This window comes from Crotalus tigris, unplaced genomic scaffold (assembly GCF_016545835.1).
Source record: "Crotalus tigris isolate CLP2741 ecotype Arizona unplaced genomic scaffold, ASM1654583v1 scf7180000024319.607755, whole genome shotgun sequence".
NCBI classification, from domain to species: Eukaryota; Metazoa; Chordata; class Lepidosauria; order Squamata; family Viperidae; genus Crotalus; species Crotalus tigris.
Window position 1 is genome coordinate 107,569 of NW_024100491.1, and position 21,497 is coordinate 129,065.

Consider the following 21,497-nt stretch of genomic DNA (forward strand, 5'->3'; position numbering starts at 1 on the left):
CAAATCAGGGAACACCTGAGTTTTGGGAAAGTACAGAAACCCACACGAGCCCGAACACAGAATGGGGTTCAGGGAATGGACAGCCTCCTGACAGGTCTTGGACTGACCTAGGAGGTTCTACAGAGACGCCCAGCAGCGGCTATCACTTCAAGGGGCCTGAGGGTCTACAGCTAGGTAGGTCAACCAGGTCACAAAGTAACAGAAGCCCTGGCCTGACGAGCCCGGTGGGCAAGCAAGCAGGCCAGGCATCGGGGCACAGTCCTTGGAAGACACCAGGGCACAATAGAGAGAACAGGCTCACGCCTCCCTCCAGTCAGGGGACTTATGCCAGTAACCCAGAGCTAAGAAGGTCACAGAGAGCAAAGAAATCTCCTAAGTATCTAGAAGATTACATAACATTGCTGGCAAGGCAAAAGCCAGTAATCAGTGGGAGCACTGGGGAGCAAAATGTCATATAAAATAAATGTTGTATGTTGGTAGTAGTTTTAGCCCGGGGGAAAGGGGTGTTATGTCCCGAGCCTTGCAAACGGCTCGGGCGTTTGCAGGCAGTCCCGGGCAGGTGCAAAGCTGCCCGGGACCAGACAGGCTGTCGCCAGCGCCGTGCGCATGCGCGGGTGCTGGCGCGGGAAAAGTAACCCATTTACCCGGGAGTTGCCTATATAAGAGGCTGCGAGGCGTTTGGGCGAGGCTGAAGCCATCTTCCTGTAAGCTGAACGCTGAATAAATGAAACTGAGAACTCCAGCTGCTTCTCATGTCTGTTTTCCCGCCACGGACTCAACAGTAACTTTATATTACATTAACTAGAAATAATTGTCAATGCTGTTTTAGTTTCTTTTTTAAATCACTAGAATTCAAACCAAGCAGTTTAAGCCTGCCAGTGGAAAACAAGTGCTAGAGAAGATCAATTGCAATGACTCATCAGCTTCCCACCAGCAGATGAACAAATAGACTGGCATATTACACTGCCTGACCCAGGAGACATGAATACGTCTATGTCTTATGGCAAGGGCAGGACAAATTAAATACATTTATTTAACTGCATTGATCTGTGCATTTTGATAGCATAAAATGCAATGCCTATTTCTGATAATAACAATTTTGTGCATTAGGAATTCTCAGGAAGTAATTTTTAGAGACAAACATGGAAGGTCCTGACTGGACTTAGGGACATAAGACAGGTGAGCTGGAACAAGTTCTAGATGGCTACTCCCTTCATTCCAGCTGCTTTGAGCATTTTCTGCTCACTGACAATTTCCTCAATATTATGTGAGAACTATGGGTAATAACTGATAATGAAGCAATGACACATTATGTTATTTTTAAGTCCACATCTGTGTATTTGTAAAGCACTTTGCACGACTGTCTCTCTAAGCACTAGCAATTCATTAGGAACACCTTGTTGAACTTTATTTTATTTTAGACATTTTTCTCATTAAAATGCTTTTAGCTAAATAGTTGTATTAATTAACAGAGCTATTATTTGTGTTTACTACTGTTAGAACTTAACATTGCTTCAGAAATATTCAGTGGCTGAATGATGTTGAGTTCTAATAGAGTAAACACAAATAATGGCTCTGTTGGTAATTAACTCAACTGTAAAGCCCTTTGTGGATCATAGTTTACTCCTTTTTTATGAGTGTATTAAAAATAATCCTGTCTTAATGATTTAATGCAGTATCCTAGCTAATATGAACCCAGAAAGTAAGATTCTGGGTAGATAAAAAAAAAATCATGCTGCTCCATACTTTGTGCCACCATACATCCAGTTAGACCTGGTGGGTTTATTCTAGCCCTTCACAATATCACAAACCTTGGTAAAAGCCATCACCAGTTGCTGAATGGAAGACAGGTCAGAGCAGGATTTATAGTCATCAATAATTCCATTCTTTTCTGATTTTTTTACATAGCTATTTACTTATCATCCTACATGAGATCAACATTTCTGCCAGCATGAATTAGACTAATGAAGTCCAGTATTATAATAGAAATGTGTAGTAATCCTATTAAATATTTTCAAAGTTGCTGTCATCTAGATGTCATCTGGGTTACTGAAAATTGAAATAAAAAAAGTTTTCTAATCTACAGTAATCTATATTACTGATGGAATGGAGTGTGTGTCATTGAGTCAGTGTTTTTTCAGCAACTACCTAGATGAGTCCTTGCAGTTTTGTTGCCTATATTCAGAAGTAGTTTGCCATTTCTTGCTTCCAAGAACTGAGAGTGTGACTAGCTAAAGGTCACCCACTGGTCTTTGTCTAAAGTAGGACTAGACCTCAGCATTTTCTAGTTTCTAGTATGGTGCCTCTATCCACTGACACATAGATCATAACAATTATAACATCATTTCATAAGACCAATGACCAGTGACCTGTTGTGACATCAGTATCAGAGTAAGGAAACATCAGTGTATCACCTCACACAAACACTCCCTAAAAGACTGTCCAAGTGATATGGGGGGTGATCTGGAATACTTTTTAGGTGTATTTGATTTGCAAAATTAAAATGAAAGACTCATATTTGATCTTCCACAAGATTGATATTACATGTTCACACATCCCTCCCAAAATGAAACAGGTTACACAAATTAGATATTTGGTCATGGCCAAAGATATAGCCACAACTAAGTTCCTGATGATAAGTATAAAAATGAAATATTTTAAGGAACTAGAACACCAATTTCAATAAAATATTATTTATAATACTGATTGATCAAATCAAGGCTTCATTATGGTCACAGACTAGCATAAATATCAATGGAAATCCTGGGCAATCCATCGAAAACTGTTGCAATGACAGCAGCATGTTGCGTAACTAGTTATTTTGCTTCCCATCTTGGATATCTAATTGACAGCATCTTTTTTCTGTTACATTGGCACTAAAAAAGTAAGAACCATTACCATCTCACATTATCACTCAGGCATATCTTCAATAGAAAATGCTCTCAGATGGCAGTACTTCACATAACAGGCTTGGATCAGCTCAGATATTCCCTCAATTAAGGAACTTAAGTCTGCTTTAAGTATGCTCACTTCAATCCACTATCTTACCTCTGCATAGCAGAATCTAGCAAGAGCTTTTATTTCTCAATGGCAAGCGACTGAGCAAGATATCCAAAAGACTATTGTCTCTATCAAGTGACATATTAGCAAGATTGCATTCGATTTAAGTGGTACTTATGCAAAGACTTTGGGTCAGCTTAATTTATTGGCCTACAGGTTGGGAAGAAATGTGTATAGAATCCCAGATGGTCCCAATATTTGTTGTACTGTAATTTTTAATACCATGGTTGAAGATTACCCCTCTAGGAACAGTTCAGAATGGATGAACTTTGAAAGAGCAGTCTAAAAGCCCATTGGGAACACTGATTAGCAGCAGACTGAATGAAGGTCAAAATGAAATACGCCTGGCAAAGTAACTCCAGTGGAACCATTGGAAGTGCAGTAAGAATAAACTTGGCTAATGCAAGCTAATTCATAATTCAGTCTGGAGGTTATTCAGTTTATTTTAGTCTAGAGGCTATTTGAGAGAAAAAATATTAGGATGGCAGATGGTTATGCATTTGCATCCAGGAGATAAGAAAATGAAGACAGAGGAAGGCTAGGTTTTTTAAGGATCCTTTGAAACATAAAATGTTGTGTGTGACAAGTAGCCTTCCAAAGCCCAGAACTTCATCAAAGTTTACTGTAAGCCGTCCCCTAAACTTTTTCAAGATTACTATATAATTCTTCTATCATTACTAAACATATCCATGTCCATCTATTTATCAATATGTAAGTATGAAATGACTTCCTGTTACAAATGACTGGTATGAGAGTTAGGATAATATTTTTAATGTGCCATCATTAGGTGGCAGCCTTGAAAAGAGACAGCCAAAGTACTGCCCAACACCAATGACTAAAGAGGCACAGCATGCATGTTTGGTCCATAACTTAAGTGCAATAGTATAATCATGGTAATATTACTGAAAGCAGTACTACTGTGAGCATGGAAATTATTGGTATAAAAGTGTTGATCCTAATCATACTTTTGGCATTACTTGTAGCACAGCGGTGAGCAATTTGTCTCATCTCTCTGTATCTCTTTTCAAATTAAGCTGGAATAGCTTGGTATAAATGGAAATACGTTGGGTGTTATTGCTTTGTAAATTCTGCTTATTAAATTCAAATTATTTTTGTTAGGACATAAAGAACATTACATTCTGAAGGTTATTGTATATGGAGATTGGCATAGATATCTTTGACTGAAATGCTTCTTTAGCAGGATATACGAAGTTTTTAATACAAAGTGACACCAAAGAGAATGTGCTATTATCACCAATTAGAGCATTATAATGCCTACACTTCGGGATTATTGTTGTGGGGAAAAAATGGAAGCAGAATAAGGAGGACCTCATCCTCTATCCACTATCCAAATGCAGGTTGTGCCCTTTTTTGCCTGACTGTTCCCTAGACAGCATCTCTTTGCCCTGTCTCCCAAGGTCTTTCCCACATACAATTACATCTTCCTATTCAGACCTGTCTTATATCTGGATTTCTTTAAATGTAAAAACGTAAGTTCCTACTCTTCTGTCAGGATCCCCAGCTGTTTATTTATTTATTTATGAGACTTATATACCGCTTTTTAAGTGCAAGCACTCTCTAAGCGGTGTACACCAGTAAGCAATGTATGTGTATATATATATATATATATATATATATATACACATTGCCCCCAACAATCTGGGTTCTCATTTTACCTACCCCGGAAGGATGGAAGGCTGAGTCAACCTCTGTTTATAGAACAGAAAGAGCATTGGTTACTTTGGTCAATGACATCTATCAATGCCTTGATAGAAGGATGTCCTCTTCTAATTTTATTAGATCCCTGGACAGCATTCAGTACTATTGCTCATAGGACTCCTCTGTCTGCACATTCTGAGAGACAGGGGCACCATTTTATAAGAATTCCAGTCCTACCTAATTCCAGTTGGTGGTCATGGGGAGCAGTGCTTGTGAGCATCAGAATTCCTATGTGGAGTTCTTCTGGATTCAGTGCTTTGTTCCATGTTATTTAGCATCTATGTGAAACTTCTAGAGGGATTATTCAGGGATTGAATTAGAGATGCCACTGAAGTTCTGAATCAGAGCCTAGAGCATGTGAAAATCTGAATGAGGCAAAACAAGATCAGATTAATCCTTCTAATTCAGAATCATGCGATTGCCTCAATCAACATCAATGCAATCCAATAATATCAGCCCTGATAATAATTCTTGATAGAGGCAGATTCCTCTAAAGTGGTTCATAGTTTGGGGTTCTCTTGGTTCCTTCTTAAGTAGCAGATGAAACTCTGCTAGGGAAGCCTTTGCTCACTTTCAGCTATTGTATCAATTATTGTATATATCACCACTGGGAATGTGGTTAGGCAACATTACTTCATGGTTTAATCACCACTCATTTGGACTAATTGCAATGAAAAGAAGGAAGAACCTTCAGGACCTGCCACAGCCAAGACAACGGTGTGATAAAAGAAATCTGATGGAAATCCAATTTGAGAAAACATGTCAGATATGACCCTCTGTAGTTGTCCTCTAGAAGGTAAAGGGACGAGGGGCAGAAGAGTAATATAAATATATAAATAAATATATGATGTATTTTCTCTCTCTCTCTCTCTCTCTCTCTCTCTCTCTCTCTCTCTCTCTCTCTCTCTCTCTCTCTCTCTCTGTGTGTGTGTGTGTGTGTGTGTGTGTGTGTGTGTTTAGAAATTGGTTTTATTCTGCATTTCTTGTTGATTGGAATTTTCAACCTTGGCAGCTTTAAGACTTGTGGACTTCAACTCCCAGAATTCCTCAGCCAGCAAAGCTGGCTGAGGAATTCTGGGAGTTGAAGTCCACAAGTCTTAAAGTTGCCAAGGTTGAGAACCCCTTGCTAGGCTATAAATATTGTAATAAGTAAAAGCATAAAAAGTCCAAGATCACAAAAAATAGTGCTTTTAATATGAAAAAAAATCAGGAAGTGTAGATTTCATAATTAATAGACATAAAACATCTTTTAAAAGAAACTATGTAATATAGAAAATTTTAAATAAATCATGTTTAAATCAATCTACAGATAAAAATGATGTTATTTAATAATAAAATGTATTTGAATCTGCAATAATTTAAGGACATTCACTTTATTAAGCAATGAAGATTTGAATCTTCAATGCAGGTATAAGAGGTTTAAGCCTAAATATGAATTGTTCAAGAGTTAAAATATAAACAGAAGTATATTTATTTGTGGTTATCAAACCCAAAGCATGCAAAAATCAGATGATTGTTGAAGTAAATCATTATATATGGACAATGGACAACATGTCACATGGAGTTTGAGGCATTAAATGTTATGAAGCCTTTGACCAAACTTTAAAAATTTGGTCTACCAGTCAATTCAGGCCTTTGAAATGAGATATTTACTAAGGCTGTGCATACTTTGAAAATTTGGGAAAGGGTTTCAAACTTATGCAAGTGCAACACTTCTCTGCCTTTCACAAAAATAACATGACTTCCTCATAAACCTGAAAGAAGTATCACTATTTTAATAATTACACTAACAATAATGTGTGGATTTCATAATGTATCAGTATCCTTTAATCATGCTCAAGAGAAAACCTGTAAAATACCAGGCAAAACAAAAACTAGAAAGATGGGCCCAGCTGAGGAACAATGCACTTTTCCAAATCATTTTGCATTGACCTAATATTCATCCTTCCGTAGGTGGGTGTCTTTGGGACATATAAAAAAGAAAAAGACCAAGGAAGAAACTCTTACCCAAAGCCACCTTTCTGTGGTTCTAATTCCATCCACTATCTATTCTTGTAATATATTACTCCAGAAGAATGCAGCCCTTAGTTATAAAAAAAAAATGCTTTATTTCTACTGTCTAGGACAGTGGTTCTCAACCTGTGGGTCGGGACCCCATTTGGGGTCGAACGACCATTTCACGGGGGTCGCCAAACAACAGAATCTGCCATTTTTTTTCCCTTTTCCTTAGCTGTGCTACTCCCTTTTATTCTATTGGCTTTTGAAAGCCAATAGAATAGACTCTCTTGAATAGAGTCTAATTCTATTGGCTTTCAAAAGCCAATAGGAATTGTCCAGGCTGTCTCTGCCCTGCTGAGCCGCCAAAAGTCCCATTCTGCAAACAGTGCTGCACCAGTTGAGTAGTCCTCGACTTACGACCGGTTGAGTAGTCCTCGACTTACGACCAGTTGGGGGTCACGGCATTAAAAAGGTTGAGAACCACTGGTCTAGGAACAATACTTTTCTAGCCAAACCATTCATCTTTTTGGCCCCAATGCACAGTGAATTGGGATGAGATAATGGCCGCCTTGCAAGGCCTATACCCTCATGCTGAAAACCAAAGAATCTATAATATGTCCAGATGATGTTCTTGATTCCTAGAATTATTTTTAAAAAAATGGCTGAAGTCTCATGAGCTGACCAATCTTGAAAATGTTTAAATAAAGAGAAAAAAAAGGTAAAGTACAAGTAAAAAAAAGATCATGAGTTTTGGACCACTTCTGATAGTGAAATAGCTGGTTTTAAATGAATTGTATGTGCATATAATAATTTTGGAGCTACACCACCATGCAAGATTGCTCAATGGAGCAATTGGAAAGGTTGCCAGCTTCTGAATTAGATGTAGCTGAGATTTTGAGAAAGATTAAACTGTTCACAATCCTCAATTTTTTTATGTTCTTATATAACTAGCACCATTCAATTGCTGGTCCTTTAAATTCCTGGGAAAGGTTAAATTTGTTTTGTTGGAATGTTGATTGGAAATGGGGGAGGGGGGAAACCTATAATTTAAGCCAGCTATCTTTATCCTACAATTAGATAACCATAGGAAAACCTTTTATGAACAATGCATGGCTTGGAATATTTCTTGTCATCTGGGCTAAAGGCTGGGTTTGGCAATTTCTTTTGGAAGCCTCACATTTCCTTTGGGTTCTTATAAAGCAATCAAAGTTCTTAGCAATGCTCTACCTTTCAAATTAAAATTTTATTTCATTTATAAGGATATAAGAGCATGCAAATTATAGGGGGAGGGGAAATGTCAGTTTAATTGCATGAAAGCAAAGGTTCATATTTTAATTAAGCTTTAAGTGGAGTCTCTTAATTGCTGTTTGATTTTTGCCTTCAGATATGATATCAAGCTGTTTAAAGAATATCTTTCCTGATTAAATAATAACAATAGCAACTTAGCAATGATTCAAGAGCCAGAGAAGCTTAATGATGTGCACATCTTTCTCCTTCAGAATAGCTTTCAGTAGGCTCAATTTCATAATCTTATTCTGTAGCAAAGCATTTTATATGCAGGAACAACTGAATATTTCGGCTACCCTAGGTGCAAATTTGTGTGATAGTGCAGTCCATGAGTAGTTCACCAATCTCTTTTACATTAGTGATACATTATCAGGTGACCATCAGATAAGAGATCAGAGGAACCTTGAAGAAAGTTTTGAGATTTTAATCAAGGACCCACTAATTTGCTACACAGCTTCTTAACCACATGAGCCCAATCAAAGGGAACTGACTCTAGTTAAGCAGACCAGCAAACATTTTAAGAAAATCTGTTTTGAATTTTGGAGAGATTTATTTCATTCATTCTTTCCTGCAGTATTATCATTTGTCATCCTTATCCTGTTCTATATCCTGAAATTTAGAAATTTCTGAAGGTACTTGGACATGCTTTGGTTATTTGTATTGTGTCGCAATCAATTAAAAAAGCAGAAAAGCAGAAAATCTGATTGCTTAATAAAAACTTAAACAGGTCATACTATTTACCATTGAGTAGTTGAATGTTATGTGCCAACATTCTGAAATATTGAACAAAATCTGAAAAACTGAAACTTATGTCATTAATCTTATTCATCTTCTAATGCCATTCCTATATTTGATATTTTAGGACTACTTTACTTCTCTTACAAAACGCTATTTTCCATGATTTTCAGATCTTGATTAAATCTCAGCTGATATTTATACAGATACAATATCAAAATGTTGCACACTTCAAAGAGGAATAGAGGTCAGTGCTTATGGGACATAAATGAGATGTTTGTCCTCAGCTTACCACAATTCATTTAGTGACTGTCCAAAATTACATCACTGAAAAAAGTTGACTTATGACAGTTTTTCACACAAGCATTGCAGCATGCCCAAGGTCACATGATCAAAATTCAGACACTTGGCAACTGGCTCCTATTTTTATAATAGTTTCAGTGTCCAGGGGTCATGTGATCTCTCATAAGTTCAGGACTACCTCTAGTTAAATATGTATAGCTAATCTCTTTTCCAAAGTTATCACATCTCATGTACTATACCAGCATGATTTTATCTTTCTTAATAGACTTAGGCTGATGGCAGCATGCTATGCATCACACTGTTTTCTATCCTAGCACAGCACAGAATATTAGGGCAATAACCATAACAGCATCCATTCAACTCACAGCCAATTATCTAGTTCTATTACTTATAAATAAAAAATAAACTCTTCCTTGAATCAAGGTCAGTCCCTAGTGACATCTTGGATACAACCATGAAGCATTTTTACAATAATATGAAAATAATTTCTATTACCACATTTGATTTTTTTTTCCCTTTGGTTTAACCATCTTACATTCTTAGTATTTCCTGTTAAACTGTTCTCCAAGTACAAACAAGGTCCAGACCTCTTTCACTTTTCAAGATCACTTAAGATTACCTAGCTGTTGCCACCTGCTGCAGGGTCTACGAACAATAGTTTCATTTTAAGACCCTTAAATATTAGTTTCATTTCAAGAATATTGAAGCATTTTTTTCAGAATTGAATGTTTACACAATGCTCATAAATGTGCATGGGATAACAAGAAACAGATGTGACACATTCTGAATGACCATAATTAATATGTGATACAAATTCAGGTTTTTGCAGTTTTCAATGACAAATTTATTTATTTTTAGTAACTCTACTGTTGGGAATTAGATCTTTTGCAATGTGAAAAGGACATATTTAAGTAAAGACCATGTTTACATCACCACAAGGGACCACTTACTCAATAAACAGCTGCTTTGGGCAATTACTCTCCTATATAGCAAATTAAAAGGAGTATTTAGCTGATAAATAAAATGGATACTAACTCTAGTGCCATAAAAATCTCCTGCATTTTAATAATAGTTCACATTCAATTTAACAAAACAGAATTTACTTTCAGTTCTTTTTTCAACCAAAAAGATAGCGCTTAGTGAAATTCCTATGAATAGAGAGTAATATTCTTACTTTAAGAGCCATGGTGGTGCAGTGGTTAGAATGCAGTATTGCAAGCTAATTCTGCTGACTGCTGGCTGCCAGCAGTTCAGCAGTTTGATTCTGACCAGCTCAAGGTTAACTCAGCCTTCCATCTTTCTGAGGTCAGTAAAATAAGGACCCAGATTGTTGGGGGCAATATGCTGACTCTGTAAATTCCTCAGAGATGGCTGTAAAGCACTGTGAAGTGGTATATAAGTCTAAATGCTATTTTATAAGTGCTAATTATTAATTTATGAATATACAAGGCTCAGTATGTAAGTATGGGTTTGTGTTTGAACATTATTGTTCACTTATCTCTCCAACAGCATGTACTGCAGCCTCCCTTATGTCTTTGTTTCAATTTAATCCATCCAGAAACATCTTCTCTTATTGGACTTTTTTAGAAAGCAATACAACCAATAGCACTTCCCACTACTTCCAACAATAAAATAAGTCAAAATAAAAAAAATGCTATCACTTTGAACATGTGATAGGGAAATATCTCAGATGATTTTCAAAGAAAACAATTGTAAGTCATCTGAAAACTTGTAAGGGAAACTGACACAACATTATCTCCATTTTTTCACAAATCAAATAGTAAGTGACATTCTTTAATGACAGAAATTATCCAGAGTAAAAGTATCTACTGACTGTTGTGAAAATGTCCTTCGCACAATATGCACTTTGTATGGAAATCTTCATTAATATGTGCTATGCACATTTATAAATACTACAGTATTTGAAATGTAGAACAGAACAAAACAGAATAGAATAGAGATGGAAGATCTTCTAGGTTTTGGAGGTCTTCTAGTTCAGCACCCTTCTCAAGCAGGAGAATCTATACCTTTTCAGACAGGTGAATGTCTAGTCTCTTCTTTAAAATCTCCAGTGATGGAGCAGCCTCGATTTCTGGAGGCAAGCTGTTCCACTAGTTAATTGTCCTCACTGTCAAGAAGTTTCTCCTTAATTCCAGGTTGCTTCTTTCTTTGATCAGTTTCCAACCATTGTTTCTTGTCCTTCCCTCTGGTGCTCTGGTGAAGAACGTGACCCCCTCTTTCTTGTGGCAGTCTCTGAAATACTTGAATACTGCTATCATGTCTCCCCTATTTCTTCTTTTCTTTAGATTAGCCAAACGCAGTCATTCTTTGTATGTTTTAGTCTCCAGGCCTTGGATCATCTTAGTAGCTCTTCTCTGAATTTTTTACAAACTCTCAACATTTTTTTTGTGATATGGTGACCAAAATTGGCTGCAGTATTCCAGGTGTGGTCTTACTAGGATTTTATAAAGTGGTACTAGTACTTCGTGTGTTCTTGATTCTATGTCTCTATTTATACAACCCAGGATTGTATTAGCATTTTGGTTGCTACTGCAGACTGCTGGCTCATAGTCAAGTGATCGTCCACTAAAACTCCAAGGTCCCTCTCACAGTTACTTTTTTTAAGCCAGGTCTCGCCCAGTCTGTACTTGTACCTTTGATTTTTCCTGTCTAATTGTAAATCTTTGCTTTTCTCCACATTGAATCTCATTTTGTTGGATAGGGCTCATTGTTCAAGTTTGTCAAGATCTTTTAGGATCCTGAGTTTGTCTTCTGGGGTGTTGGCTACTCCTGTCAGTTTGATGTCATTTGCAAATTTGATGAATTCCCCTTCAATTCCCTCATCTAAGTCATTGATGAAGATATTGAAGAGTACTGGGTCTAAAATGAAACCTTGTGGTTCCCCACTGCTTACTTCTCTCTATGTGGATATAGTGCCATTGAGGATTACTGGTTGAGTACGGTTTGCCAGTCAGCTCCAGTTCCATCTAGTGGTGATGTTGTCTATTCTGCCTTTTTCTAGCTTACCAAGGAGTAGGTTGTGATCTACTTTATCAAATCCCTTACTGAAATCTAAGTATACTACATCCATAGCATTTCACTGGTCTCCTAGTTTAGTCACTTTATTGAAGAATGAAATAAGATTGGTTTGGCATGATCTGTTTTTAACAAACCCGTGCTGGTTACTAGTTATGACTTTGTTTGCTTCTAGTTTTTTGCAGATCTTTTTTTTATTAACTTTTCTAGGAACTTCCCAGGTATTGATGTTAAACTTATTGGTCTGTAGTTTCCTGGGTCCGTTTTTTTTCCTTTCTTAAAGATGGGAACCACATCAGCCCTTTTCCAATCCTGAGTTACTTGCCCAGTGCTCCAGGATTTATGAAATATGTGGTGCAATTGTTTTAAGATAACATCTGCCACCTCTTTCAGAACTTTGAGATGTAATTTGTCAGGTCCCGGTGATTTATACTCATCAAGGTCAGATAGTTGTTCTCTTACCTTTTTTTGCTCATTTTAATTTTTGTTTCTAGTATGTCTTTTGCAGTGGTTTTTTTGGTATGTTGGGCTATACCGTAGTTTCTTTTTGTGTGAAGACTGATGCAAAGTATGAGTTAAACAGCTCTGCTTTCTCCCTGTTGCCTGTTATTTTGCCATTTTCTCTCTTTAGTTTCCTTGACTTTTTTCTTGTTGTTAATATGTTGGAAGAATCTTTTTTATTATCCTTGATTTCTGTTGCAAGTCTTTGTTCGTTGTGAGCCTTTGCTTTCCTGACTTCATCTTTGCATGTTCTGGCTGTCTGCTAATAATTGGCTTTAATTATGTGCCCCTCTTTCCATTTTTTGTATTTGTCCTTTTTGTCCTTCAGTTTGTCAGAGAGATCTTTGTGCAGCCATGCTGGTTTCTTCTTGAATTTGTTGTTTTTCTTTCTCAATGATATTGTGCTAGTCTGGGCTTTTATGATCGCATTTTTCAGGGTTTCCCACACTTCTTGTGTTGTTTTCCCCTTTAGGATTTTCATCCATGGGATCTTTCCTATGTTCTCTCTGAGTTTGTTAAAGTTAGCTCTTCTGAAGTTTAAGACACTGGTTGGATTGTTTTCTATTGCTAGTGCTTGCATTATATTAAATTACAATATGACGTGGTCACTTTCACCCAAGGTTCCAGCAATTTCAATTCCCTCTATCACTTCTTCTCTATTTGTAAGGATTAAATCCAATATAGCTTTACGTCTAGTTCCCTCCTCCACCTTTTGGGTGACAAAGTTGTCAGTTAGGTTGGTTTGGAATCTGTTTGACTTCCTGCTTGCTACAGAGTTTGTCTCCCAGTTGATATCTGGATAGTTGAAGTCTCCTATTGCTGCTGTGGTATGCTTCCTACGCATGTGTGTTAACTGGTTCGCAAAGAGTTCATCTATTTCTTCTGATTGATTGGGTGGCCTGTAATATACACCTATGGCAATGTCACTTTTTTCTCTTTTACATTGACCCATATACATTCTGGTGAGATTTTATCTTTGATCATGTGTATTTCTGTAGATATGTAGTGTTCTCTTACATGTAGTGCAACTCCCCCTCTTCTTTTTGTAGACCTGTTTCTTTTGAACAATTTGTATCCATCCATCAGTCCACTCCATTCATGGGTTTTGTCCCACCAGGTTTCTGTTATGCCAGCTATGTCATACCCTCCCTCGTGTACTATTGCTTCATCTGTTTGTTCCCCAAACTTTAAACCTTTGTATATAAGCATGTAAGACTTTTATGCCTGTCCATGGGTATGTTTCCTGCATCTCCTGATTATTGTTTGAGTTTTTATTTTTTCTCATCACTGCCTACCTCATTGTTTGATTTGTTTTTTGAAGGATTTGTGATTGGTTTTGTGTTCTAGAAATTCTAGAGATTGGTCACCCTCCCTCCTCATTTTTAGTTTAAAGCCCTCCTGATTAGTTGGGCCAGTCTTTTTCCAAGTACATTTTGCCTGTTTTTGTGAGGTGAACCCCATATAACAATTATACCATCTTGAGATCCTTCAAAATTATACTTTGTGCCCTTTTTGTTTGGATGTGAACACTGTATCATCTTCCAGGGTTCTCTTCCATGATATTTAACAATTAATGAAATATAAATATATATAAAATAAGCTATAAAAATATAACAAAAATAATAGGAGTGTGCATTATATTGAGCTAAATACAAATCAAATTGGATTTCTATACCACAAAGTGAACAACAAAGACCTTTCCAATTAGCAAGCCTGTATTGTACAATCACTAGGCTTTTGTGCAGGTCTATGCTTTAGAAGACAGCAGAAAGGCAGAAACTATCACCTGGGAAAAAACAATTCGTATTGCTTTTCTGTTCTGCAAAAACTCTAGAATAGAGATGAGAGAAAGGTCTATGATTCAGTGATCATTGGTGTACCATACAATCACAATAAGTAGTTCACCAGGAACTCCTTAATGCCAGTGAAGACAGAATGTTGTGATTCATACTAACTTTTATTTAGGACTAAAGTTTAATTCCAAAACAAATAAAATATATATAGATCCTTTCATAGAACAGCAAAGATAATTTTATTAATGAGCATTTGGAAATTGAGAGCTGTAGCATTAATTATATTTAATACTTGTTCTTTATAATTTTTGCATGTAAATTTTAATTAACATTATTATTGTTATTTTCTTAGTTTTATTAGTTGGATGTTAGCATTTGGAATCTAAGGAATCAGACAAGATGCAAAAGTCAATAAATGAATCAATAAATATATTTTCTAAAAAATGTATTTATTTATCAATCAAATTTATATACCACTGACATCACTTGACCACTATGGTTAGTTTACAAATAAAAGCCATACAGCCATGTAAAAGAGACATAGATAAAAACAAAATTAAAAACAGGAATAAAATATGAATTTTAACAGTTTAGCTCTAAAATAACTGCACCATGAAAAATTCTACTTTATCTGAAAATTACAATCAGTTGTGGTAGTCAGCAAAAGGCAAAAAAAGTCAATCTCGGGATTTTAAGATTTTGGTTTTCTTGCTAAAGACAGTGATTTACAGATAATGCTGAACAAATTATCAGCATATCCTATGTTCTTCTGCATGACTATCAGCCTGAGCAAAACTAAAGTTCTTTACCAATCCACACCAAATACCAGCCACAAATATAAACAGCTTCAAATATTGGAAGCATCATCTAAAGCAATGGGTCTTTGGACAAAGAAATTGACTCCAGCCAAGTATTGGGATGGGTATGAACTAGACTGCTCAATCAACACAATATCTGTAACTCCACAAAGTTACAGACCTGTAGTTTTCCCTTGCTTCCTATATGGATATGAATCCTGAACTTTATACTAAAGCCACATCAAACAACTGGAGACATTTCACATACAAACTTTCCACTCCATCCTTGGCATTCTTTGGCAAGACTGTGTCTCCAAGTTGGGGGGAATAGAATAGAATAGAATAGAATAGAATAGAATAGAATAGAATAGAATAGAATAGAATAGAATAGAATAGAATAGAATAGAATAGAGCTGGAAGGGATCTTGGAGGTCTTCGAGTTCAGCCCCTGCTCAAGCAGGAGAATCTATACCATCTCAGACAAGTGACTGTCCAGTCTCTTCTAACCTCCAGTGATGGAGCGCCCATAATTTCTGAATGCAAGTGTTCCACTGGTTGATTGTCCTCACAGTTAGGAAGTTTCTTCTTAATTCCAGGTTGCTTCTCTCTTTGATCAGTTTCCAACCATTGTTTCTTGTCTTTCCCTCTGATGCTTTGGAGAATAATTTGACCCCCTCTTCTTTGTGGCAGCCTCTCAATACTGGAATACTGCTATCATGTCATCTCTATTTCTTCTTTACTTTTGACTAGCCAAACCCAAGTGCTGCAGCTGTTCTTCATATTTTTAGTCTCCAAGCCTTGCATCATCTTAGTTGCTCTTCTCTGAACTTTTTCCAACATCTCAACATCTTTTTTGTGATATGGTGACTAAAATTGGTTGCAATATTCCAGGTGTGGTCTCACAGTGGTTCTAATACTTTGCATGATCTTGATTCTATACCTCTGGTTATGCAACCCAAGATTGTATTAGCTTTTTGGCTGCTGCTGCACACTGCTGGCTCATAGTCAAGTGATCGTCCGCTAGGACTTCAAGGTCCCTCTCACAGTTACTGTTTTTTAGGCAGGTTTCACCTAATCTGTACTTATACCTTTGATTTTTTCCTGCCTAAATGTAAAACTTTGCTTTTCTCCACATTAAAACTCATTTTGTTGGATAGGGCCCATTGTTCCAGTATGTCAAGATCTTTTTGAATCCTGAGCTTGTCTTCTGGGGTTTTGGCTACTCCTGCCAGTTTAGTGTCATCTGCAAATTTGATGAGTTCCCCTTCTATTCCCTCATCTAAGTCATTGATGAAGATATTGAAGCATACTGGGCCTTAGACGGAGCCTTAGGGTACCTTGATCATGTGGAGTCCACCAATATTAAGTCTCTGATTATCAGAGCCCAGATGAAATTGATGGGACATGTCTTTAGAATGGATGACTGCTGTATGCTTTGCTAGTTGCTCTATAGTATATTGAAGTCTGGGAAGAAACCTCAAGATTGAAGAAGTTGAATGCAAATGTTACAAAGACACTGTAAAAGAAACATTATGCCAGTATGACATCCAGCCAAGGGAAGCAGAACTTGCAGGTGCTGGTGATCCCATGCTATGAAGTCTCCACTAGCTAAAAGTGGACCACCGGTGCCCCTACCATATTTACAGGCTGGGATTGCAAAGCCACCTTCATGTCCACAGCTGAACTGCACAACAGAGTATCTTCTTTGAGCCTGGGGGACTACCATATTATAATAATATTTTTAATGCTCACCTCAATTCCAGTTATATTGAGCTATTTTGTAAATTGCATTCAGACTAAATCCCATAGTCATTATATGGTCCTAAACGTAACTATTTGCTGAATTTTCTTGTGGCACAGAATTTATAGTAAAGTGTGACTGTTCTCTTAGGCCTTTAGTTGTATTTCTTTATGTGACGTATTTGCTTATATCCCCCTGCTTGTTAGCAGAATGTTTTAGGAAGTGATTAAGTTGAATTGACTTTGTCATATTCTTCTGCACAGTTTCTTGGGGATGAAAAGCAAAATTAGAAAAAAAAAGAGAATTTGCCACTAGTATTGTCACATCATTGCTTTTGTGCCTTTTGGAAGTCTTAGCATTGTATACTACCTTAGATATACAGGCTGGCATGTACTGGAATTCTTTGTAAAAGATTAGCCAAAGTTAAAAGCTGCCATGTCTATGTGAGTTTATTTTTATCACATTTTGTCTGATAATGATTGCTAGCATTAATCAGAAATCTATCCCAAGCAGTATTCTATCATTAATCTATCCCAAGCCATCATACAACCCAGTCACTTTTACAATGATACTCTGCTGTATTTTTAAACTATCACCAAAATAAGTGAGCTAATAAGGCTCTACTTAGGAGGGCTTATCCTCTTCCATAGCAACCTGGTAAATCTGACCTCAGCAAACCTGGTAAAAATTCTGATCACAAGAAAACAGAATCAATACAAGTGTATCACATACATAAAATCAAAGCAGATTTACTTACAAAGATCTGGGTTTGTGGCATCCTATTTTTCCTTCATTAATTTAGACTAATTTAATTTCTTGAAAAAAACTGTTGCCTTTTATCTGATTCCCACTTTTAAATCTTAGAACAACCTCATGTGGTTTGATAATATTAGTCAAATGTGACAGGCGCTTTTCAAGAATCTGCCAACATTTAATACAGAATTATTGTATCTAGACAACTTAATTATCTAACCCAGTGGTTCTCAACCTGTGGGTCGGGACCCCATTTGGGGTCGAATGACCATTTCACGGGGGTCACCAAACAACAGTCCGCCATTTCCCCCCCCCTTTTCCTTAGCTGTGCTACTCCCTTTTATTCTATTGGCTTTTGAAAGCCAATAGAATAGATTCTCTTGAATAGAGTCTAATTCTATTGGCTTTCAAAAGCCAATAGGAATTGTCCAGGCTGTGTCTGCCATGCTGAGCCCACCAAAAGTCCCATTCTGCAAATGGTGCTGCACCAGTTGAGTAGTCCTCAACTTACGACCAGTTCGGGGTCGCGGCATTAAAAAGGTTGAGAACCACTGATCTAACCCTACTCACTGTTCACCTTGTGGTTCTAAATAAAATTATACATCAAGATGAAATGAATGTCAGTGGTTTGTTATCTTTGTATTTCAGCAACTTACTGAAACTCATTTAAGATTTCCAAGTTGTCCAGTATTGTTGTATTAATGTTAGCAAAAACATTTACCAGAAGAATGGTATGTTCTTATGAAAATCTACAACAGTCTTGCTTCTGAAAGTGTGAAGGGTATACACAAATACAAAAAAGATGTTTAGATTTTATTTATCTTTTTTTTTTGCACAATAACCTATAATGAATTTCAAAGACTTTTGAATTATATATTCAAAATCAGTATGCATCATCATTATCATCATGATCTCTTCAAAGAATAATCCTATTAAATTGATTTTAAATATATCCCCGATCCATTTGATGTCTGAGGTCAACCATAATCTCCAAGTTTTGGGGTTTTCCTTCCAGATTTACTTTGCTAGGAGAAATAAAAAATAAACTGAACTAAAATATGTAAACAGAAGAAACCTTGTAAGCCTCTTAGTCTGTCATCTTGGCAGTGTCATTAAATGCAGGGCTATAGGATTTCTTACATTTAGAGACATAACCAGTCTCTACTTGAAAAGATCCATAGACATAGTGCATCAACATCCTAGTGTTGCAAACTCGGGTCTGCATATCTTGGAATGATGTACAATATACCTAAGCACAAAATTAGATTTTGAGCAGCCTTATCTTAACCCTTGTCTTGTAATTATTCAGGGGAAAGCAACATTTGTTTTGCTTTAAAGTTATAAAAAATAAGAAGGCCCCCAAGGGAAATAAAAAATTAACAATACAGTTCCTCCTTTACTTCTGACATACAGGCATACCCACCCAAAGTTCACCTTCACTTATTCTTTCAGCTTCTTATTTCAGTGAATAAGTAAATGAGAACATTTTGTTATTTATCTGCTAGACTGCTCTTGGGATGCTTCCAAACAAAAGAGATATTGTAAGGCAAGAGATAGCCAGTGGTATAACAATTGGATTCTTATATTGGGAAATTAGGAAAGCAAAGTTTAAATTCCCACACAAGTATTTACAACCATTTCATAACACTCATTGAAAAATTAAAAATGGAAGGTCATACAATTTTCTCTGCTTAGAACAAATATAAGATATGAAAGAAGAATATAGAATAATTCTCAGGAGAATGGCAAACGGAACCTAATGTGATCTGCACATTTGCTAACATGTTGTAAGGCAGAATAATTGCAAAGAAAAAGAAACTTTCTCTAAAAGAGCTCTTAGTGTCAAAGAAGAATCAAAGGTACTCTTGTATGACAAACAATTTGAAATTTCAACCTTGCAATCATTATGTTTAGTAAACCGAGTCCCAATTGTTTTCTCAATGATTTGTAGAACAACAAAATAACATTTTCTTTAATGCACAGAGAGTGAGATCCTATGTCAGAATCTAGTATACAAATAACTTTGTCTGCTCTGGTGTACATCACATGAAAACTCATTCTAAATCAACTACTCAAAAACCTCTCTCTACCCTACACCTTCCCTTATGTTGTACTTACATAGCACTTCCATTTCTGAGCTCCAGAAATTCGAATGGCCTATTAGACCACTGCAAATAATCTGAAAAACTGTCTCACTGCTGCTGTCTATTAGATGTCTAAGCTTTTGCAACCTAGATCTGATTGCTCTATATTTGCAAACTATCCATATTTCATTTACAGTATGACAATGGAAACTAGTGAAGATATCATATCAGTCACTTATTTCACTTACCTAGTTGTCATTGAGAATTGGCTTAACACATGCAAACTTACACACACTTGTGTTTTGTCAAGTGCCCCTAATCATCTGATATTGCTTGATGGATGGTTTGATTAGAGGGGTTTTTCATCATCATCATCATCTCTGCTTTCCTTTGAAGCCCCCCCAAAGGTAACTTTAAAGATATTGACACCAAACAGATATTTTCATAGAAAGGAGTTTTGCCAGTGAAGACTTTATAGCAGTGGAGATCCCCATTCCATCCTCCCAGTGGGTTAAAATCAGTCATCAGCAATGTTCTTGTGAGAGTGGTTGACATAAGACTGCAAAACAGGAATCCTGGGGGAGTGATAGATACAGTTCAAGTCTGTCAGCTACTGCCTTCTAAAGCTGACATAACACATTCCCCATTGCCACTATCATCATTACTTTCCTTTGTGGGCAGTTTACAATATAGCAAACTGCTGTGCTGAAAATCCCAGCAAAATATCACACTGTCAAGTCCAGCATGCACCAGCAATTCTTGGGATATGCTGTTCCACAGCCTTCCATAGTAACTCAACATTGCTATCTACAAAGTGAGGGCACCATCTTACATTTCAAGTATTCAGGATCTGAATTGCTGAGGTTTTAATAGTAATATGGATGGGTAGATAAATTGGCAGCTTTCTGGGCATAATCAAAATTTCAAAAACTTGTCACAAAGTGATTTTGCAAAAAGGATAAAAAGTTTGTCTATCTACAAAATAGCTGTTATGGATATTTGCAAAACGTTCAGCCATCTAGCTAACAGCTCAAGCGTTATCCTTTATTTTCTGGGTAAATGAAAAGACTTTCAAATAAAATACTGGGCTCCAACCAACCCCTTATGTACGGTTTGAAAACTCATACTGCCCTAACTTTACAATATTGGTCTTATAAAATTAGAGGAAATCTTTCCTGATCTATCACACTACCACCAAAAAATCCTTGGAATTTAAATTAGGAAGATTTGGAAAGATTACTGGAGGGCACTTTGTTGTCAAGAAAATATCCTTTTTCCTATCCTTTTTCTTAATTAAAAAAAAAAACTTAGAAAATAAAATAAAACTAAGATGAACCAAAGGGGATAGTTGGCCAAAGAACGATGTCTGCAAGTTGGTTCCATGGGCATTGTACATTAATCCCATGCCCAATATAAATTGCATTTTTATAATTATAAAACTTTAAGACTGTCAATAAGAATTGTTTATATTATTTATTTCGTATATTTATAGCCTGTCTTTCTTCCAGGTGGTATACTGTACATAGAATTTCCCACCCACCCACAGTAGCCCACCTGTGAGATACATTGAGTTGAAAGAATTATTCATCAAAAGTCACCCAGTGAATTTTCATGCCAAAAGGTGACTTAAACGTGTGACTCTCCAATCCTAGTTACATTCTAACCATGATACTATGATTGACTCTCATCT

The 21,497-nt window shown here is 36.6% G+C and overlaps 1 long non-coding RNA gene across 1 annotated transcript in view; it reads right to left on the bottom strand.

Annotated features, from left to right (window-relative positions):
* LOC120299894 overlaps positions 1 to 21,294 on the bottom strand; it is a 67,366-nt gene extending 46,072 nt beyond the window's left edge. The window contains exon 1 of the long non-coding RNA XR_005554497.1: positions 20,056 to 21,294. This is a non-coding gene — a long non-coding RNA (uncharacterized LOC120299894). The remainder of the gene's footprint in view (positions 1 to 20,055) is intronic.
* Between the last annotated feature and the right edge of the window lie 203 nt (positions 21,295 to 21,497).